Raw genomic sequence first — 24,773 nt, 5'->3', positions numbered from 1 at the left:
AATTTTTCATTCTCTTTTGATTTCTCCTAATGTAAATAAAAGTTTGTATTTCCATGACCGTGACAAATTTTCACGCACCCGGAAAAATTCAGAAAGAAGCACCACATCACCTAAATATATATGTCACAGGCTACCAATTTTTAATGGGAAAACAAAAGCAATTAACAAATCTAATCTACTCAACCTTACGTTTCTCACATTTAAAATAATCTTTTTGAAATGTATGCATGTGAAAAAATATATTAATTCCGTAAAGATATAAAATTTATAAAGTTTAAACTGTAAGGTATTATTCTCAAAGAGTATCATATATAAGGAAAAATTTCTTTAAAAATTTTAAATATTCTTCTTTTTTTAATTTTGAACGTCCTTTTTTATAACTATCTTCATTATTCGAACTTATCAATTTTGTAAAACACTAAAAATTACGGATAACAATTTAATTTTTAAATTTTTCTTGGTTTTTCGAGAAAATTCAAGAAGGTGTTTAAAGATTTCGGATGTCAAAAATGTATCCGGAAAATGCCTTATGAGGTCTTTTTTATTTTACAGAATTTTACGAAAATGTTGGAAAACTTCGGTTCAGTTAAAAGATAATTTAGAACTTGTATAAGTTTAAAAAGGATATGATTGAATCAGTTCAAGAATATTTGTAAACTCTTTAAAACTTCAAATATGACTAATATAATTATAAAAAATACATGAAAATAATATAATTAAAAGTTGTCGAAATTCTATTTTGGGAATTACGTAAATCTCTTCAATAAATAAGAAATTTTTCAAATAAGAAATCACTTTAAGTTTTCCCAGGAATCCTAAGAAAATATGTTTATTACCTTGGAACCCTCAACAACCCTCCAAAATGTTTCGAAATTCTTTGGTAACAAAAAATTTTCGAATCTGTATTTAATTTGCATATTAAAATTGTTTTCATTGTAAATTATTTCATTTTTTGACAAATTAAAAAATCTTTTAAAATGTCTTAAAATCTTTTTTTAATATTCTCTTAAAACAGAGTTGACGAAATAAAACATAATTTTTTAATTCAAATAGGAAATTTAAAAAAACGTGTTAATCATCATGAAATCTTTAAAAACGGGTCTCATATTGACAACGAGGCGACTAAAGCGCGCACGCGCTAGATCACAGTGATCCAAGATGCTATCTGTTATTTCAGTATCCCTGGACACAAACCCATTTTTATGACTTTTTATGGCTTCTGGTCGTTCTTTATTACTTTTTTTAAAGCATTTTTTTGGAGACTATGACTCATTATTATTAAAAAATGCGCTGAAAATGCATTACAAACCTAAAAAGGCGATGTTCTAATTTGTGGGTTTTAACAATTTCTAAATTTTTTCTCCGTAATCTCCAAAGCGACATATGTTTTCATTTAAATATTTTAAAATAAATAATCCTTTGTCATGATCCTTGCAATCTTGAAATTTATTTTTTACTTTCTTGAAGTCCCTAAAAAACATTGATCTATTCCGTTTCTAAGGGACCAATTAAAATTTCTAACAACGCTTTGTATTCTTTCACCTTTGGACACCAAATAAAACTAGTCAAATTTAAATCGGTAAATCAACAAAATAGTTAATTTTTCAACCAAACTGATGAATTTTCAACCAGAAAGATTAAATCATGCCTATAAAAAAGATCCGAAAACGAATTTAGTTAAATTTGTATTAAAAAATAATAATTTCCCAAGCAGAAAAAATTCTTTTTTACCAACACAATAAATCTTTAACGAAAAATAATCATTTTCTTCCAAAACTGAATAATTTTTAACAAGATAAATACACTTTCAACCAAATATTTTAATATTGAATGAAAACTTAAATAAATTACAGAAATTTTCAAACAAAAAAAAATTTTTAACTGAAGAAGATTGGTGATCAGACAAACATGATAAAGTTAAATTTTGGGTTAAACAATTAATTTAAATAAAAAGAATTCATATTGAAGCCAAAGCAAAGAATTTTAGACCAAAAAGATTAAATTTTTACCAAAAAGATGAATTTTTAATAAAATACACGAATTTTTAACTTAATAGTTTAATTCTCAACTGAAGAAGATAAATGTTCAAACAACGATGAAATAGTTCAATTTTTCAATAGATCAGCCTATGCAAAATGCAAAAAAACACTAATCAACCAAAATTGTGCATCGAGAAAATACCGAAAATTTTGTCTTTTATGACTTTTTTTAAAGGACATGCAGTTCTATTTAATTCGTAAAAAACAATATTAGAAGTAAAAAAAATCAATTTTTCGATGAACGACTAAAAAGAGTTACAAATTTGTTATTAATTATTATATAATGGAATGGGTCGTTTTGGTTCTAATCATAAATAATAAAATTAAAGATTGCATTTTTGAATAGACCACACCAGCTATTGTGGTTTTTGTTTTAATCACGAAAAATGATATTAGAAATAAAAAAATTACATGTGCTGAAAAACGACACAAGGTACGAAAAAAATGAGTAGATGAAAGTTGTTCAACCAAAAAGGATCTGCAGATTTCTTCCTGATTTTTTTTTAGATAGGACAAGTACATTCCATTTTATTAGTAAAAATTAAGATTACAAATTTTCAAATATCAAATTTTTGGAAAAACTACATAAAAGACAAAAAAAAAATGAAAAGTCAAAGTTGCTCAAACGAAAATGATTAGAAAATTTTTTTATAAACTTTTTTTATAAAAATATATTTAAAATAAAAAAAAAATAAAACATTTTTTTGCGGAAAACAATATTTTTCTGTCTAATTTGTAGCAAAGTATATCAACGGATTTAATGAAATAACAAATATTTTAAACCAGTATGATTCATTATTGTAATACTTAAATTACAATATTTGGCTTTGTCATAAATAACTTGTTCAACGTATATATAAATCTAATCTTTTAGTGCAGAAAAATTGTCTTTCTCACCTCATTTGTATCGTCATAGTTTATTCAGTTTATTCTACTACAAAATATTATTAAAAGTTAACCTTTTACATTGCTATAAAAAATTGATGTTAAAAAATAGAAAAATTGCATCTTTGCTGCAGCGAGAATTTTTTTTATCTAATACGTTTCAAAATGGCTCATCAAACTTGTTTTCTTGCAAAATATTGTCAACATTTAAGGATTATCTTAATATTTATCCTCAAAGAAAAATGCTTTGCTATCTTATACGTATCCTTAAAGCTTATTCAACTTATTTTGCTTCAAAATATTGTTTAAGCTAAAAAATAATCTTAAAAAATACAGAATTTTCTGGATTCTTTTAGGTATAGTCAGCTATTTCTATGCAAATAAGATAAAAATGTTTTTTTTTTCAATTTAAATTATTTATAATAAACATACATTTTAATTATTAACAGTATTGTGTAGTTAGGTAAAACTAGTAAGCTACTTTAATATATATATATATATATATATATATATATATGCAAGAAAAATTTTCCCCGAAAAAAAGGACAAACATTTTACATTTGTCATCTTAAATTATGTATAAAAAAGCTCAATTTTAGGTTTTAAAAAAATGTTGCAGGTTGCTTAATTTCAGCAGCTACTTTAATTCTCATTAGATAGAACAAGATTTTCTGTGTGCCAAACAAGAAAAAACACATGCCTTTAAAAATATTTATAACAATAGAATTTTATAAGCAAAAAATTCTTTGCCTTATTTGTATGCTCAAATTGTAATTCTAGTTGATTTAAAATATATATGAGCATTAAAGCTGAGAAAGGTCATATTTTTCTAATAAATGCAATTTTTTACATTTGTTTAAAAAAATATATAAAAACTTTTTAAAAATTCATTATATCGTTCCTTGTGCCTGTTACAAATCGAATGCTCTTTAGTTCTAAAAAAATATTTTTAAGAAGGTTGAACATTATGAGTAAAATTAATGTTGGTCCTTCGCGAAAATAAATAAAAGTAAATATGATTTATTTTATTTATATCTGTCAGATGTAATAATTCATTAATTTATTCAACTCGTTTTGAAATTGTTATATACTCCTGTTATTAACAAAAATTTATTCTCGAATTTTAAATTATTTACGCCTTTAATATCAGTAAATAGAAAACAAGGAAGATGATTGTGCATTAGCTGTCTTATCTTTATCGAAATAAATCTATGTGTATGTTATACCTATTTTTAAGTTTCAAGAAATTGTGATCTCATTGTTTCGAAAAAAGTTAAATTTGTTGAGCAATCTGGTTCTTCTTTTTTTAATTTATAAACTTCTCATCTTTTTAATTTCTATACCCTTTTTTAAAATTAATATTAACAGCCTTAAGTGAATTCACATATTCCAAAAGATTAATATTTAATAGGCAATTACTAAATAATAATATTTAATAAAATAAATAAATAAAATACATGAATAAGAATATTTTCTTTTAAATTATGGAATGTTTTCATAATAAGTATACCGCTTTTCTTGGTATGCATGCCTATTATTTATGTTTTTTTTATATTTAAAAAACTTTTTATCACCTTTTCCCTCATTTCAAAAATTCATCTTTTTCCCCTGTTTTGAAGAATCTTCCCCATTTTTCATTTTTCTTATTATTTTTGCTTAGATATGAACTGAAATAATAGAACCGAACAAAAAAATTTTTTTGGTACGGAATTCATACCGTAACGTACTCTACTATTTGGTTGAAAGTTCGTGTACATATTTTGTTCGAAATTTGTCATTTTGGGCAGAAAATTAATCTTTTTGGTTAGAAATTCATCTTTCTGGTTAAAACTTCAACCACTCGGTTGAATACTGTACAGCTTTATTAAACAGTTATTTTTTGTCAAAATTGATTTTCTCTATTTAAAATTGAACTAATTTTTCAAGATCAATTTCTTTTCCTTCTAAATTAATTTTTTGTAGCTGAAAAATCAATTACACAATATTTATGTGACAATTCAAGTATTTTGTTTAAAAAATTTGTTGTTTTTGTTTTAATTCAAATCTTTTAACGTGTTCCTGTTTAAAATATCAATTAATACATTTATCATAGAAAATTATTTTTTATTCTTCTTTTATTCGTAAACAGCAACATTGAAAGTAAAAAAAAAATTTCAAGGAACGAAACAAGCTGAGAAAAAAAATGATTCAACAAAAGTTGTTTCCTCAAAAAGAGCTACAAATGTGTTAATGATCATAACTTGAAAAATAAAGAAAATGTTCTATGCTTGGATTTGATTTTAATAGTAAAAAATAAAATTAAAAATTACAAAATTAGATTTGTAGATAGACGACACAAGCTATGGAAAAAATGAATAGGGTGAACCGAAAAAGAGAGAACATTCATCCAAATTAGACATGAATGTAAACAGTTCTTCAAAAAAGTTACTTTTTCCCCAAAATAATTTTTTTTTTGTTGAAACTTGGACTATTTAGTTAAAAAATCGTTTCTTTTTCTTCGAAATGTATGTTTGTAGCTAGAAAATTAATTACAAAATTTTTAGCTGATCGTTAAGAATTAATTTTTTGCATTGACCCTTATTCAATAAAACAGAAAGTTAAGAATTACTGCCAATTTTATGCACGATGTTCAATTTTTAATTTAAAACTATCAATTTCCAAGAAAAAAATTTAACAAAAAGTAAATTTTCTCCGATATAGTTGAATCTTCAACCAAAGAGGATAGGTTTTCAATCAAATTATTAAATTTTCAACCAATAACTTGCATTATTATCCAAGAAAGATGCAATTTGTAGTAAAATAGATGAATGTTCAAATTAAAAATACAATTTATCAAAAAAATTGTGGAATTTTTAACATAAAAAGGGCAATTTTCAACTAAAAAGGATGGCATCATAACAAACTTGTTGAATTTAAAAAACAAATAATAGAATTATTAAATAATAAAATCTATAACTATAACTTAACTTTCGCTGACCATTAATATTCAAGGACCTTTTGCAAAAATTTTTTTTTTTCAAATCTCTGACTATCCCCTGCCGAATAAAATTCCCCGACCTGTTTCAAATTGTCGCTCACGTGCGTTTTTTAAAAAAAAATGTAAACAAAAGTACCTCGGTGACCTCTTATTGTATACACTAGAATTTAGTGGCGAGCAGACTGGAACATTGAGGACAAAATTGCTTTCAGCCAAATGATTAAATGCTGACCTTAAGAAAATAATTATTTCGTTGAAATAAATTTTATTTTCCATGGGTATTTCAATTTCTTTAATAAAATAAAAAAGTCCTTTAACCAGCAAAGTACATCATTATGCGAACACAATATTTTATTTAGCTAAGGAAATGCCTCATTGTTATAAAGTAGCTTAATTCCCAACTAAAGAGGTGAATCTTAGGAGTAGAATGAATTTTGAAATAAGATAAATTACAACGAAAAAGTTTATTTAAGACCAAACGGCTTATTTTCCAACTAAAATTATGCATCTTAAACCAAAAAAGAAAGGTGGTTTAACTTTAAACCACATAGTTGAATTTCATTCAACCAAAAATTGCAAAATTCCTAACACTTAATATAACAGTTGATATTTCACGCTAGAATTACTTTACCTTAAACAGAAAACAACTAAATTCAACAAAAAACACTCATTTTTAACCAGAGTTGAGTTTATAAACAAAAAGAATGAACTTTTAACCCTGAAGAATGATTTTCTAGAAAAAAAAACAAATCTTTAACAAAATACTTTAATTTACAACCAAATATTTTATTTTTTTACTATAACATATAAATTTTAAATTGAAAATATCAATTTTTAACGAAAAACATAATAGTTGCATGTGATGTGAGATTTAAATTAAAAAGGTGAACCTTCAACTAAAAAATTTAATTTTAACAAAGTTGTTCAACTTTTCATGAGGTAGTTGAATTTTCTTACAAAAAAGGTGAATTTTCAATTAAAATTACGAGTCCTCAAGCACAATCAAATGAATATTCAATAAAAGCATTCCACTAAATAACTACTTCTTAACTAAAATGAATAAACTTCAACGCCAAAAAATGGATTCATAAGACAGTAGTTCTAATGTCTAGCGAAAAAAAATGTTTATCGAAAAAAATGACCAAAAATACGAGTTTAAAAAAAAAGTAGTTAAAAGAATAATCAAAACAGATTCAATTTTAACCAAGCGTTTGCATTGTTAACCAAAAAGATTACATTTCTGGCGAATTAGTTTAATTTTATACAAAAAAAAATGAATTTCCCAGCGAAATACATAAATTTTTAACTAAAAATGATAGAAATCAATTCTCAGTTGAAAAAATTAATTTGTAAAGAGAGAAAATTACTTTTCAATAAGACAGTTCACGTGTAGATGAAAGATATCAATTTTAACAAGAAATATGTTTCATCAAAAGAGTTCAATATTCAACCATGAGGTTAAATATTCTGGAAACAGGACGAATTTTCAACAATATAAGTACATGAATTCTCAACCAAATAAATGAATTTTTAAATGAAAAAAGTAGAATTTTTAGCCTGATAGTAGAATTTTTGAATAAAACGAGATAAATTTCGTACAAAAAAAATAACAGTAAAATTTTCAATTAAAAAGAGTGAATTATTTATTAAAAGTATTTTGGTTCTCAATGAGGTTTAATTAATTTACATTAATTCAGAATAGGTGAAAAAGTGTGAAGTCTGAAAGGTATCACGATATAGAAATCGATGGGTTCGACGAATATTAGGCTATCTTTCTGCTGCGAACAAAAATGAGGCTAACTTAATTAGCTAAGTTTTCGCGAGGAATAATTAAAGTAGTAGTTTTCAAAAAAATCCGTATGAATTCAGAACTCTAGTATTTTTATTACAGTTTTTAATGTAAGTTAGGCTGCCATAACTTTCAAAACAAGAAATTTTAAAAGATTTTTATTTCTTTTAACACTTACGTGTTTACAAAATTTCATACAAAATTAAGTTAGCCTAATTCTCAACGGTAATAAGTCGATACCCTATTATTTGTAGAACCTATGGATAAATACTAAACGATATCTTCGTACATAAAGTTATTTGTTTGCCCCCCCCCCCCAAACCCCAACCCTCCACGCTCATAACCCCATTACAAACCGTAATTTTTAGTGTGATCCGCTCCCTTTCAAATTGGTGTCCTTGTTCATGAATGGCCCCTCAGCTACGATTAACTGACAATTTAAGACAACTGTCAATAAAATACAATTGGGAACGCAGTCAATTATTAGATTGATTTTTTAATTTTCGAAGAAGGTTTGAAATCAGTTAATTTCAAATCAAAGAGCTTTTTTATTGTTTGCATTTTTCTTGTGATAAAAAGTAGAAATTTTTAAGCTTTTAATTTTCTTTTAACTAAAAAAGATAAATTTTGTATTACCAACTTCTTCATTAAATTAAAAGAAATGAAACTTTTGTTTTTGTATCTCTTTCTGTATGGCAGGTAAATATTGAAAAATAAATTAATAAGAATTTTGGAATATTTGCTAGGAAAATTTAAGAATTAAATAATCATTCTAAAGAAAATGTGAAAAACTAAACGATTTGAAACTGAAAAGTTAAAAATTTTGTTGCATTAGCAACCAATTTTTGAATTATCATATTTAGAAAATTAAATTTCAGGACATGACCTAGACCTGTTCTGTCGCCACTTAAGGGCTCTTTTACGTAAATAGTGTAAGGCAAAATACAATGAGTATATGCGTGATTCCTCGTAATTTTGAGGGTCGATTGAGATTGTCAACAGTATATATACTGAAAAATCCACAAAACTATTCATTACCTGCGCTGATATCTAAATTCTTAATAATTGTTTCCGGTAATTTCAAGAAAATGAAGCCCGACTTAGGTTTTCTGTGTTTTATCATAGTGGCCTTCTTCAATTATATTGGTAAGTATACTATCTATAATGTGAAGCGCATTTTTGTAGCATTAAAACTATTTCTTATTCCAAATAATGATAGTTTTAAAAATAATTCATATTCTTCTAATGGCCAATTCCCTCTGAATCTGCACGAAAAGAAAACTTAAGTGCTAATATAAGAAACAGAATGTTTCACTTAGTTTGTTTTTAATTTAAATTTAGATTCACGTTGAGTCAATATTTATTTGATTTCAAAGAATTACGTCTTTTTCCTTCTTTAAGTGAGAGAAATGATTTGTTTTATTTTATTTGTTTACTAAAATGTTTTTTATTCAAATAAAGTACTGGAAAATATATCTGCATTTTTTTAAATTACATCAAACTTTCGCATCGTTGGTCAGTGTGGTATGGCAGACGTGACAAATAGAGAATTCTATTTGAAAAAGTGGAATCATCAATAAAATTTCTAGCTTCACTCATATAATAAGAAGGTAACATTGTGAAACTGAAAATAGGCTATGTAATCTCAACAGATATAAAAACAAACATGACGTATTTACTATTGTCTCTTACGAAATGAAAAAAAAATCATTTGCATTTTCAATCTATTTTACCTTAGGTGTTATTTTTTGGTATTGTCAAAAATCATAAAAAGTTGCTCGCGGGAGAACGAGAAGGCTTACAGTCCTGTTCGAAACTAGTCAAAACATTTTTTTTATGCAAATGATTTTTTCTTAATATCATTAAGTACATCTTTAAATTAAAAAGCATTTTGGCTGCAAGAATAAAGCAGCATGAATTTGGCTTAGATTTTTAGTATAAGTTTACAATAATGTGGTTTTCAATTTTCTAAGCAATTTTATTATATCTTGAAATAAGTTGTTATGTTTCTCATTGAGACAATTTTAGAAAACAATTAAGAGATTTTTTTAAACAACTGGTTAAAAAAAAATTTCACATTCCAGATGCTTCTCGTCTAAGTGCATAAGCTACCCTTCTGGCGGAAACATATTAACACCAAATTTTAATAAAGTTAGTTTATTTTTAGCAATCCGAAGATGTAAAGAAATAGAATTGTTTTCCAGATTTGGCATTTATCATGGGAGTAAAGGTATATGAAGTTCATAATCAAATTACAATAAAATAAGCTGAAAGTATTAATTTATGAATTGAATTGAAAAACGATTAGTGTCCAATTTCAGAATCTCGTTATAAATAAGTTTCCAAAGCTATTTCGTCGCCCTTATTCCATAAAGCTTCATCTCGCGTTTACGCGGTGTAACACATCATGTCGGGTTTAATAATTGTATATTCTATAGACCCAGTCAATGAGTATTGCCCACCCTGAGCGAAATTAATAGAAATAAAAAGTTTTATATCTCTGTCAAAATTCATGTATTTACAAACCTCCAACGTGGTTTTAAACTTTGCGCCATTACTTTTAAAATGCAGTTGGTTTTGTCAAAATTAAAAATAGAGTTTTTTATAGTGAAAAAGCAATCATTGTTAAAAAAAATATTTTTTGGTATAAAAAAGGGTGTGTAATTTTTGAAGAAAATGTTTGTTTGAAGAGTTAACGAAATAAAATTAAATAGAGGCGTATTTGTATTTTCTTTAAAAAGAGTCTACGATTACATTTTTTATAAAACCATTTTAAAGTTATGACATTTTTTTTGAAAATAAAGAAACTTTTTTCAACGCTAGATATCCAGGAATGTATAAATTATAAAAAAAAACTCTAAAGAGAAAAAATGTTTTTTTTTGCATTTAGAATAAGTATTTCTGACGACAATATAATTATTGGACAAATTTTGTTTACACTCCTTTCCATTTTATATATATATTCTAACTTTTACACATTTTTATGTATAAAAGTAAGGAAATATTCATTAAAAAAAATATATAAAATGGTAAAAATAGATTTTTCACACAAATTTTTTGTCCTCACAAATACTTATTTTACACGTAAAAAAATGTCTCTTTGGAGTTTTTCTTTTATAATGCATCTATCCCGAGATAATCAGCGTTAAAAAAGTATATATTTCAAAATAAGGTCATGACTTTAAAACGGCTGAATAAGAAAAAGTCGTCTTGGGCTCATTTAAAATAATAAAAATAAGCATTTATTTCACTTTGATTTTTTTAAATCTACAAGTTCCTTTAAAAATTTCACACGTTTTTTCGAAAGCAAAAAAATGAAAATAAAGCAATCATATTGCTTTTTAGTCTAAAAAAGACTCAATTTTCAATTTGAAAGAGATATAAAACTTTTTGTTTCGACAAATGTCGCTCAGGGTAGACAATACTCGTTGACCAGGAGTGTACTTCCAAATCGTGTGTACAAGCATAGGCCCTGGAGATATGCATCGACCAAGTGTGACTGACACTGATCAAATTTTAAAACAAATATTTTTATTTTTAAATATAGTCGTAAAAGATAAGTTTCTAACAATAAACGGAATAGTAAAACTGGCAGCTTAAAAAATTACTTTTGATTTTACCCCATTTCTTAAGATTCTATGCAATTGTTGAATTGATGAGTCTAAAATAAGAAATTTGTAACAAAAAGGTTGAATTTTCCACCCGAAAATTTAAATTTTCAATAAAACCCAATAATTTAAGCAAAGAGATAATTTTTCAAACCTAGACGCCAAATTTTAAACAAAAGAGTGAGTTTTTAAGGAAAAAAATGTCCTAGTTAAGGAAAAAAAACATACATTAAATAGCTGAATTTTTAAACCAGAAAGACGTATTTTAACGAAATAGCTAAAGTTTCATATAAAATTATATATTTAAAAAAATTGTTTGGCAGCAATTAGTTCATCTTTCAACCACAGTTACATTGTTAACAAAAAATCTATTTTCTACAAAACAATACGAATTTTAAATAAATAACGAAAAATTGCAGTCATACAGTTCCATTTTTAATTAAAAAATATTACTTAAGGAGAAAAAATAGAACGAAAGTATAAAATAATAGATTTTCAATCAACTTCTTCGATTTTGATGGAAATGATTAAATTTTATACCAAATGGTTGACGGTGCTATTAAATTGTTGAATTATTGAGCCGAAAATAAGAAATTTGTACAAAAAGGTTGAATTTGCGAAACCGGTAATTTTTTAATAGGCAGTTGTATTTTTAATCAAAAAAGAGATTAAAAAATGTTTAATTTCTAAAGAAAGAAAATTTTTTAATCAAGAATGAAAAAAAATTTCAAATAATTAGGTAAATTTTCAAACCAAAAAGACAACTTTTGTATTCAAAAAACAAATGATCAACAGAACTGTTTAATTTTTTCAGATTAATAAAATTATCACAAAATACTTGAATTTTCAATTAAATAATCAAGCTTTCAACTTAAAGATTTTCGCATAAAAACAACAAAAATTTAAGCCAAACTTTTGAATTCTGAAAAAATATGCGGATTCTCTAAAAAACAGTTAAATTTTCAACCCGAAAATATGCATTTGCATGCAAATAGTTAAATTTTTAATATTTGAACGTTAAATCTTTAATTAGAAATGGAATAGTTAATTTGTCAATTGAAAAATTTATTTAAAAAATAAAGACAAAAACAAATTTTCATCTGAATATTTAAATTTTAAACCAAATAAATGGATCTAAAGGGTGTTTTTAACGTTGTTTGTTTCAAATTTAAATAAAGCGCAAGAAAATTCGTTGTAAACAATTGTTGTTTGTTTATTTTGGTAGCATATGGTATGCAATTTAATCTTTGAAAATAATTTCCGACAAATGTTCACTGGAACTATGTTTAACAAATCCCATTTGGTCGGCTAAATTTTTGGTCACTTTTTCGAGAACAACTGGAGGAATTTCACGAACAACACGTTCAATTTTGGACTCTAGCTCATCAGTTGTTTGCGACTTCTCAGCGTAGACGAGAAACTCAATGCAGCCCCATAAAAAAATTCCAAGGGCGTCAGGTCGCGAGAGCGAGCTGCCCAGTCGACATAACCCCTTTTTCAAAATGATTTGCCTATCGATCATCGATTCAATAAATCGATGGTTTCAATGGCCGCATGACTTCTTGCGGTAGACATTTGTCGGAAATTCTTTCCAAAGATTAAATTGCATACCATACGCTATCAAAATGAAAAAATAAATATTTGTTGTCAACAAACTTTGGTGTGCTTTATTTATTCAAAAAAACAACGTTAAAAAACACCCTTTTCCACAAGCAATAACCTTAATTTTCAACAAAGTAGTTCAATTTAAATCAGTTTGTTGCTTTTTCAAACAAGAATATTAATTTTCTACCAGAATATATGAACTTACAACAAAATATATACAGATTTTTACAGAATTTTGATGAACACCAAAAATTTTACCGAATTTTAATCAATGCCAACACTTGTAAACACTTTCAATACTTTGAAATTTTCAAAAAATTAATAAAATTTGAGAATTCCTAAGATTACCAAATTTTTAAATCATTTCAAAACTTACTCAGCTTATCTCAAATTTTTAGGCTTTTCAAATTTCTTCAAATGACATTAATTTTTAATTTTCGTGAAGATTTTAAAAATGATTAGCATTTACTTTTAAAAGCGTTAGAAAATTAAAAGATGTTCCTACATTGAAAATTTTTTTAATTCTCTGAAATTTTTAGAATGAAATAACTTTTTTTTAAATTTCTCCATATAAGAGAAAATCATGCCTGTGTGAATCATTTCTGTTGCTATTAAAAGCTATCACTTGTCAACCTTTATCGGAATAGTTAAATTTTCAATTAAAACTATTTTTCAACTAAAATACGGATTTTCAACAAAATAGTTAAATTTTCTACCCAAGAGTTGGATCTTAAAACAATAAAATTTTCTTAAATAAAGTAGTTCAACCGTCAACCAAGTCGTTGAATTCTTAACCAAAAAATTTTAATTTTTAACGGAAATATAACAGTTGGAATTTTTACTAAAAACGATCAATCGTCAGCCACAAATATCACTCTCAAGTTTTCTGATGAAGAAGTTAATTTTGCGTATAAAAAAAACAAACAAGTTTTTAGGAAGATATAAAAATCTTCAACTAAGTGACAGGATTTTTAAACAAAAGAGATTAATTTCAAGTTAAAAATTTTGTAGTATAATTTTTAATCAAAACGAATTAACTTTCAGCTTAAAAATATTTGAATTTTTTATTGTGTTTTATTAATTCCGTTTGCATTAAAGCGACAAAATTAGACAAAGTACGAGCAATACTCTTACAAAAAAGGATGTTTTAGCCTATTAAAACATTAATTCTCTTTCAGTACTATAAGTTTATTTGTCCAGTGAACAAACGCCTAATGAATCTGTGTTTTTCTTACAGTGGTGGATGCAATGCTAGAAAAATTTTATACAGACTTGTATACAGCACGAGTTAATACCATTAGTGCTGGATGCTACGTTACGGCGTATCTTATTAGGAAAGGCGCCTTCCATGGATTTCTTTATCATCCAGCTCCTAATGAAGTTGATGTCACTACCGTACGAAATCGCTTTCATGTAACATTGCCGGGTAACCGGAAGCTTATTGCAGATCTCCAACCACTCCGTATTGATGATAATGAAGTTTTAGGACAGCATCGCTTTTTTATTGACACAGGAAAAGCCTATGTCTTATCCGGTGCGTTGACTGGTGTCGATGACAAAGATCAGGCTCGCGTTGTGTTTACAGTGACTTTTCCTGAGACTGCAAACCTGCCTGTTAATCTTCATTCAAGAGTAAATTACCTCGAACGCACATATCCTAAGTGGGTAGATAAGAATTATAATCTTCGACATTCAAGGAATAAGAAACTTATTGCGAGTGGTCAACAAAACCATCATTTTCAAGGTATTTATGGCGGTTTAGGAGCAAGGCCGTCTCACGATTTCTCTGATAATAAGAATTAATGCAAATGATTGGACCGACAAATCCTATCTACAAAATTATCTAGTATTCAAAAATTGAAATAATTTTAAAATTTCAAAAATTTACGAAGTTTTTGAATGCTATCAAATTTTTATTTATTTAAAATTTTTTTCAGAATTTCAACATTTTGTTTTAATTAAAGAAATTTTCTAATTTTTCATAAATTTCAAAGTATATCCAAAATTTGTAGCATTCACCAAATTTTTAGGATTTACCAAATTTTCAAAAATACAAATTTTTTTAAATATAGTGAAAATTTAACAAATATTTGAGTTTATAAAATTTCAAAGAAACGCAATATTTTCAACGAATATCAAATTTTTTTAGATTTTCAATATTTGAAAAGAATATCACAGAAATAAAATCAGAATTACAAGAACTTATCAGAAATAACAAAAATTTTTAAAATAATTTAATATTTTTCAGAATTTTAATCTATGCCAAGAATTTTATAGGATTTTGAAATTTTCGAAAAATAATCTAAATTTCAGAATGTTTAAGTTTACCCAATTTCAAAGGATTTTAAAAATTATTCAAAAATTTTTTCAAATTTTGAGGATTTTTAAACATATTGAAATGATATATATTTTAAGCTTTTAAAAATTTTAGGAAAAATGAAAGTCTTTTAGAATTATTTAAATTTGCTTCCACTTACAATAGAAATCTTCAAAAATCTCAGTTTCTAACATTTTTAAATTCTGCTGATTTTGAAATTCTTTGGAACTCTCTTAATTTTTGAAAAATGTAGAAATTTATATATAGGAAGTTAAAATTTTCAAAGAATTCCACTGTTTTCTGAATTTTTTTAAACTTTTGGAATTTCATAATTTTTTTAAAAATTTTCTTACGTAAGGAAAAATCGTATCTAGTATATGAATCATTTCTGTTGCAATTAAAAGCTATCCATTTTAACCGATAATGGAGCACGGTTCGCTTAAACGAACTTTAAATGCGAAGCCGTTGCACTTCAGGTTTTTGTATTTGTTTCCTTATATTTTTGGGAATATTTTAAGAGCAAAAGGCAAAAATTCCCCACCTGTTTTTGCAAAAAACGAATTTTTCGAATAAAATTAACTTATATTTTTAATATTTCAATTTTCTTATTTCTCTTTGGTTTTGGTATAAGACAAGTCAAATATTGCATAACAAGTATGTTAAGTAGATCAAAGTCAACTATCTGTGATATTTTTATGGGGATCTAAACCATTTTTCACGTCTTACAATTCGAGAAATCTTCAGAAATCCAAGAAAAAGTGCATAAATTTCTTATGCAAAAACCCGAAACACAGGATTCTGAAGACTTATAAATATTTTTTTTACCTCCAAAATGTTCTTGGTCATAACTGTGTCATTGAAATAATATTTTGAGCTCTGTCAAAACAATTCAAGACCAGAGAAAAATTAGTTTTCAAACTATCTATTTTTTGAGGAAATCCGAATTTATATGAAAAATCAATATTTTGTACAAATTAACATAAAGTGTATAATTTCATGATCAATATTGAAATGAAAATAACGCAAAATAGAGATTATAAAATAGAAGATAGAATTGATAAAATAGCTAAAATATGAAAAATTAAAACATAAATAAAAAAATAGATAAAATAAAAGTTTAAAAAATTAATGTTTACTTTATTCTACATTTGATATTTTCAATTATTTGTTTTTCGAAACTTAAAAAATACTTTTATGATTGTGTATATCGTATAACACAGTAAAATTGTAATACATATTTTAAAATTAAATCATTTAACCGTATAGTAAAAATGTATGTTTTCAGTTACTGAATCTCACATGCTATTATAATAATATTTATTCAAAATAAGACATTTACATGCATTTAAAATGTAATTCTTATGCTAATAAGTTTTATGTTCAGCATATTTCATTTGTTAAAAAATTGATATTTACCAATATTTATCTTTAGAATTTTTTATATTTCAATATTTATCATAAAATTGTACACTTTATGTTACTTTGCAAAAAATATTGATTTTTGATGTAAATTCGACTTACCTTAAAAAATGGTCTGAGAAATAACTTTTCTTTGGTCTTGGATTGTTTTGATAAAACTGAAACTATTATTTCAATACCGAATTATGGCCGAGAAAATTTTAAAGGTGAAAACAGAATATTTATAAGTTTTCAGAATACTGTATTTTGGTCTTGATATAAAAAATTCATGCACTTTATCTATATTTTATGGAGTTTTTTTCGATTTGTAAGACGTACACAGAAACTTTTTTTCGGTCTTAAAATGATCCAGAAAATATGAGAAAACAAATTTAAAAAAATAACATGACGTGTTATGACTTCTTATTTAAAATTGGTTCAGGCAAACCGTGAGAGTAGTTACATTTTCTAATAAAACAATCAATTTTTAAGTACAAAGCCAAATTTTGAACAAAATATTTACATTTTCATATAAAGAGATGGATGTCCAGGGCAATAAAATTATTTTTGAATAAAGTAGTTCAACTTTGAATCAACTTTTTGAATTCTGCATGAACAAATATTAATTTTTAATTTCGATAATGAAATTAATTTTCCTTACATAAAAAAACAAGCAAGTTTTTAGAAAAACAGTGAAATCTGTAACTAAATAGTATAATTTTAAGCCAAAAAAGATTATTTCCAAACCAAAAATATGGTAGTGGACTTTATAATTAAAACAAATTCACTTAATCAAAGTAGGCGCTATACTTATACAAAAAACTGTTTTCTTCGTATTTACTCGCTATGGGTTATTCATCCAGACAGCAAAAGCTTCATGAATCCATGCTTTTTTTTACAGTGCCAAATGCAATTTACAGTTCTGGAGGAGACAGTAATGGTGAACGTGATCATTATCATCTTAAGGAATTATGCTACGTTACCGTCTATATAATGAATATAGGTGCTTTTGGTGGATATCTATATTCTCCAACTAGTCGTCCGAATTATGCAGAATATAGGCTTATTGTAAAATTTTCGGATAGCAGGAGGTTCTTTGCGGATATGAAACCAATCAAGATTTTATATGATGAAAATTTACCGGAGAATCGCTATTTCATACAAATAGGAAAAAACTTTGTTGTATCCATGAACTTAAGGCCTCGAAATGTACCAAATGAGGATCGCGTTGTATTAGAAATGCGACAGTCTCCTAATACCCCTATTTATAATTATGGAGAGTTACGTTACTACGAAGGACGTATTCCTGCATGGACGAAAAAGGAATATGTCGAACATGAGAGAGTTGCTTCAGGATCAGGGGCATCCAGCAGTTCAAGATCTTAGAAAATCAGAAAAATGTTTAGAATTCTGTTCACTTAAAATTTTTTTGAAGATTTTAAAGATTGGTAGGGTTTTTATATTTTCAACAATTTTGAAAATTAAAAAAATAGTTAAAACTTTACGATTTCAAAGAGGGAAAAAAATTTTAAGTATTACAAGATCCTTAAAACTCTCAGGAATTAAAAAAAAAATTTATTTGAAAAATAATAGAAATTTCAAGATTCAAAAAATTATCAAAGTTTGAAATATTATTTAAAGTTTTTTTTTTTAATTTAGATTTTCTAAAGATTTTAGACATTTTAAGAAATAAACGAATTTTACAATTTTCAGAATTCCAAAATCTTCAGAATTTAAAAGTTTTAAATATTGTTAAAATAAAATATTTCCTACATTAAAATTAAAACGTAATCTGCCATTAGTCCTAAAAATGCAAATTTCATAAAAACTAGTTTTAACTGGTAGAAATGTTAAGTAACGTACAGTAGTCGTAAAAATAGTCTTAACTAAGAAAATTAAGTTTGCTGTTGCACTAGCTTTCAGGTAATCTCTTGTTACAATAAAGTTAATACCTTACTCAATAATAACTAGTCATATTGTATTTTAGTTTATTGTAAAAAGTCCAGAGGGCCTAATGAAAGAAGATTACAAGAAAATAAACAATAATTATTACAAGAGTCGGAAAAAGTACCCACCGCCTTGGCGCAATTGATATTTTTCATAAGAAATATAGGCTCTCAGACATTTCTCGAAACATAGGCATAATTCCTGCTGATAAACTGACATTTCGAAAATGTTATTTTAATTTTAAGAGGCAATCAGAAAGTTTTAGTTAATGAGAGAAATTTGTTTGTAATCTATCAAGTATCAATGATGATGAAACTGTAAAACTTTTGTAAATTTTGAAAATTTCAAAAATTGAAGTAATGCAAATTTGTCGCATTTTCAAAAAATAAAAAAATTCAAAGAACTACTTCATAGTTCTATCAAAGTTATTATAATTTTCTAAATTTCAAAAATGATTAAAAATGAAATAACATTATAAACATTATTATAACATTGTTAAAGTTATCAAAATTTCTAGAATTACAAAGAACTTTAAGATTTATAGAATTTCAAAAAACTTGAAAGGATATTAATAAATTTAATACAATTTCAAAAAATTACACAATAACATTCAAAAAAATTTTAATTCTCTGAAATGCCCTAAACTCTTTGGATAACCGCTAGCCGAAAACAATTACTGGAAAATACACAATTCGAAAAAAGTCCCCAACCCCTTGGGGCAATCTATATTTTTGAAAAAATATTAAGATTTTCATCAAAATTGTGGTTAATTTATAAATTTCACGCAAAACCTTGTAATTGTCAAAAACTTTCAAATTCCTATTGAAGTTAAAATAAAATTTCCTAATTTTCTCTATATGATCATAGATCATGCCTGTGTGTCAAAACCGTATGAAAGCCTACATTTCCATTGAAAAATATCAATTGTTCCAAGGGGCTGCACACTTTTTCCGAATAGTACATTTTTTATAATCGTTTTGCAAGAATAGAAAAATTAAAAAAAAATCATTTTAAAATTTTCAAAATAGTTTTTTTTTAATATTTCAGTCTTCAGTTTTATAAATTATTAAAATTCTGTAAATTAAAAAATTCTACGTGTTTTTTTCAACTTTTTTATTTCTTATACCTTTTTGATTCTTCATCAATTTTATTGTTTAACCATTTTATGTTTTCTTTGAATTTATTTTTTAAACAATTTTCTTTTTTAATTACTTTTTTTATCAATCGTATCATTTTCTTAAACTCTATTATTTGTTTAAATAATATTTTTGAAACCATTTTTTTTCCTGAAATTTAATTTCAAAAACTATTTTATTTTCTAAACAATTGCTAAAGTTTGCATAAATTTTATTTATTAAACAAATTTATTTTTGAAAAACTTAATTTTTCAAACAATTCATTAATTTTTTCAATATTTTAGTATTTATTATATTATAGATTAATATAATTTATTATCATTGCTTAAATAATAATAAATTAATTAAGAGAATAATAATACTCTATGATAAAATTATTCTAATAAAAATTTACATAAATCTGAATTTGTGAAAAAAAATAATAATGCATTAGTCAACAATAATTCCAACTAGTGACTGTTTATCAAAATTCGAAAAAATATTGTATGTGGTGCCATCCAGTAAAGTTTCGTTTCCAAAAGATTCATCAGAAACGACACATTCTGACTCAATAAGAGATCGATCTCTTGAGCAACAGCAAAAGGGTTTTACTCTTAGGATTCAGCTCCCTAAAAGATTCAAATCCTATAGAGAGTCAGTAAGTTCGATCTTTCCATTCTTTCGATCTTCTACTGATTCCATCCATACCAGAGTGGGGGCAGGGATCGTTCAGTGAAGAATTACTCTTCTCGGGAATCGTTCCAAGCACCAACGTGCCAATTCTGAAAACTCATTAAATAATAATCTCTACATTATCGTATAAAAATAAAATGTATCCAAGTACATTTATATGCGTGAAACAAAATCAGTGGTGAAAAGAGTGTTTATATATATAAATAAAAATTTGTCATCAGGACAACCGCAGGATTTCGCCGGGAGCTGATGCTAATCTGGAAAACTGCACCCATTTCCAGCGAAATGGCGGTAAAATTTCAGCCACAACCACGTATCACGACCGTGAGATTGTATTGTTGACACGCAGGGATGCTTTTTAGGCCATTAGCGAGTGAAAGCTTAGCACTTCCAAGAGCGCCGATGATAAGGACGATTAGTTTAACAGAATATTCCGGGTACAATCGTTGCAACTTCCTTATAAGGTCTCGATACCTCCCTATCTTTTCATTCTCCTTGGGTTTGATGTTTCCGTCAGCTGGTGCCGAAAATTCGATAACGAACATGGTTAGCTTCTCGAAGTCAAGAAGAACCATGTCAGGCCTTGAGTAACAGAGATGGTAATAAAGCACTCTTAGTGCCGCATAGTGCCTTTGAATGTAGGTCGTTCCCGTGTGAGTTGGACTACTAGATAGTATGTGAGCTAAACGCTTGGGGTGAGCATGGCACGCCCTACAGCTATCATCAGGAATGTTTTGGCTCAAAATGTGGCGACGGTATGTTAAAGAGGAAATGACACCGTCTTGGTATGCAAAAATGAAACCCTCCGTACCAGACTTCAATCCGGGCGATTTCAGGAAAGCAAACGTTAGCTCACAAGACATTGACTGATCCTTTACATTTCTGTGGAAGATACCGTGCATGATCTTATTGAGGAGCTGTTCACGAAAGTTTTTCTCTTGTGCTTTCTTAATCCGGGCTTTCAGGAGCGAGTACTCGAGATAGATAAGATTTGATGCATTTTTCTCACCCCGAATACTGAAGTTAAGTCCGAATGTTGCAGCAGCCTCCTCCGCTGCTTTGTACAGAAACTTTAAGAAGAGGGTCTCTTCCATTTGCGACTCTATGCGCTGTACCCAGAATAATTCTGTTGTGAAGACATTCAAGACTCAATATTCCGCGACCACCTTGACGACGTGAGATGTACAGTCGCGAAACAGAAGATTTGAGATGCATGCTTTTGTTCATATGCGTAACCTTTCTAGCAAGCATGTTCGCTGCAGATACTTTGTTCCTCGTCGACAGTTCGGAAGACCAAATCTTTCGGATGAGACGTTTGTATCTGCTTCGGGGAGTATCCTTTATAGATGTCACATCCTGAATGCGGCTCTTTGGCACGCCCAGGTATGCATAAGTCTCTCCAGCGCAAATGTGTCGTATAGCGCTTCTATCGATGAGCTCAGGGTCTTCAGGGCTGCCATTAAGTTTTTCTCGCTTCAAATAAACCTTGGCGCATTTGTCTAACCCAAATTCCATTCCAATTTCCTTAGTATATCGTTAGACAATCCCTCGAGCTAGATGTAGTTGCTCTTTGTTTTTAGCATAGATCTTAAGATCGTCCATGTAAAATACATGAGTGACCTTGTACTTTCGATCTGCAGGTTTGCCGCCAAAGTACCCGTCGGAATGGCAAAGTCTGGAGATAGTGGCAATAATGTTAGGCAAAAGATGAGTGGGCTCATGGTGTCGCCCTGAAAGACACCTCTCTGAAAGGTGACCTTGTCAGTTGTCACGCGATTTTTTCCAGATGGGATAGTAAATCTGGTTTTCCAAAGCGGAATCGATCTCTGTATGCACCTAACTATTTGCGGATGAAACTTTAAGATTTCCAAAAGACAGATGATAAGTCTATGGGAGGTCGAATCGAAAGCTTTCCGATAATCGATCCAGGCCATCGATAGGTCACGCTGGTAGAATGCTGCATCTTTGAGACACATCTATCGATAAGCAGGTTCTCCCGACATCCCGCTACGCCTTTCTTTGAGCCTCGTTGTTCATACACTTCTTGCCACATATGTTCAATTGCACGAACAATCCTATTATTTAGGATAGCTGTGAATATCTTATAAAGTGTGTTCAGGCAAGTGATTGGCCTGTAATTCTTCGGTTCAGCTAAGTTGCCTATTTTCGGCAGGAGTATTGTGCGCCCTTCCACAACTCACTCCGGAATCGGCTCTTCCGACTTTAAATGTGAGGTGAAAATACAAGCCAAATGCTGATGGGTTGAAAAAAACTTCTTCCACTAGAAGGTTTTGATACAATGTGGTCCCGGTGCGGAATATTTCTTCATGCCTCTTAATACTTTTTTCACCTCCTCGGTAGTGATGGGTGAGCATTCTTGATCGGGTGTAATGAGGGCATCACATAGCTCCTTGAAACTATTTATATTTTCTGAATCTTCGTCCAGTCTATGCTGCACTTCGTAGACTTCTCTCCAAAATACTTCGACCTCCTCTGGTTTGGGTGGCTATTCGACAGTAACTGGAGGGTCTTGGAAGAGTCGAGATGGGTCAGAGAAAAACTGTTGAATTTTTTTTACCCATCTCTCCCTCCACTCTAGACTTCTCTTAGCGTGACATAGTATCCGTACTCTCTCGAAAATATGCTGCCTGATGGTCCGCAGCTTTGACTTGTTAAGTGTGTGATAACGGGTCCGGCGTTCGCACGCGAACTTTCGAACCTTGGTGGGTAAAATTCCTGCCAGATGTGATGTAGTCAATCGCACACTGAATGCGGGACGCGTAGTATCTTGCTCAGCCTATCTTTATGGCAAGTTGATGCATTCGTCTTTTGGTCTTATGTCTTTGGCACATCTTTGGCACGACCCTCTCGTCGAATCCACTCGTCATTACAATCCTGTAGCTTTTTTTTATAAATGTACTCTTGCTTCTTTCTGTTTAAATTTATTTCACGCCCTGTTGACCACATAATATCGTTTTGATGTTTATTTTAAAAACCTATCTTTAATAATCCTTCTTATTATATATTATTGATATTGTTATTATTATTTAAAAAGTATCAATAGCGAGTCCAATGTGGCGGATAAAAAAATGTTGTATAAAAACAAGAACAACGCCAACTCAGTCTTTTAAACTCTTCTGTGATCATTAGATTTTTTAGCCACGAACTATATAACCCAGATATAGTTTGAATAGTTTGAGGCATTGCTGATTTCAAATTTGCCATTATTTTCACTAAATTAATTTGTTTAAACAAATTTTTGAGTAATTAACTAATTTTGGGGTTACTTCAGGAGTTTTTGAGTACGCTTAATTCAAAAATGCGATTAGTTTTGCAAAATTATTTGGTTTAAACAATTTCTTATACAAGTTATTTCATAAAAAACGTTTCAAAAGCATCGAAGCAATTTAAAGCACTTACATTCTCAAATTCAGAAGTGTAAAAAACTTATAAGAAAAAGTAAATAAATAATTTACAAAAATTAAAAAACCGCAAAAAATACGAAAAATTACAAAAAGAAATAACAAAAAATGTACAAAACAAAACAAAAACCCAGACATGAGTTAGATTCATGACAGTTTGAACGCGGTTGAATGCGAAGAGTTGTTGTGATCTCTCTTATAAATAATTGAATATGTTATAAAAAACGTTATGAGATGCGTTTACATATGCCATTAGTTACAATACTAATTAAATTTTTAATTAAAATTAATTTGTTTATTAAAAATCGTGATTGAAAACGTAAAAGAACTATTCTGGATGTAACTTTTGATATTGAATCTAATTCTGATATTTGTTTTGCAAAATTATTTATTAACGAAATCATTTGTTCAAAAACATTGTTTAAACAAATTGACTTTGCAAAAGTAATGGAAAATTTGAAATCAGAGATGCCTCAAACCCTTCAAACTATATCTGGTTTATATAGCTCGTGGCTACACAATCTTATAGTCACAGAAGAGTTGATTGGGTTGACGTTGGCCTTGTTATTATACAACATTTTGTTATCCGCCATATTAGACTCGCTATTGGCATTTTTTTAATAATAATAATAAAGATAATTGAAAATAGATTTTTAAACCGAACATTAAAATGATATATTAGAATATTAAAACAAACATTACATAAAAATAAAAAAATTTAGTAAAAAAAATCCCCGTTTATGAGATATTTAGGTGGCCCGATTTACATGGACGCGTCCTCGGGTTGCGGATAGAGGGTCCCTGTACCAAGGGTTTCTGCTGAATAAGGTGACAAAAATAAATAGGCAGTCGCGGACAATTGTCCAGGGGTGGTCTCGAAGGAATTGACCCCCAAGCGGAGGTGTGAAAACCGTGCCGAAAGCTGAATGGCACCTGGGTGAGGTGTCTAGAACGGTGACTCTGGGATACCAGGCGACC

This window comes from Belonocnema kinseyi, chromosome 3 (genome assembly GCF_010883055.1).
Source record: "Belonocnema kinseyi isolate 2016_QV_RU_SX_M_011 chromosome 3, B_treatae_v1, whole genome shotgun sequence".
In the NCBI taxonomy this organism is placed as follows: domain Eukaryota; kingdom Metazoa; phylum Arthropoda; class Insecta; order Hymenoptera; family Cynipidae; genus Belonocnema; species Belonocnema kinseyi.
The sequence above is the reverse complement of the archived record's forward strand: the minus strand, read 5'-3'. Positions refer to the sequence as shown.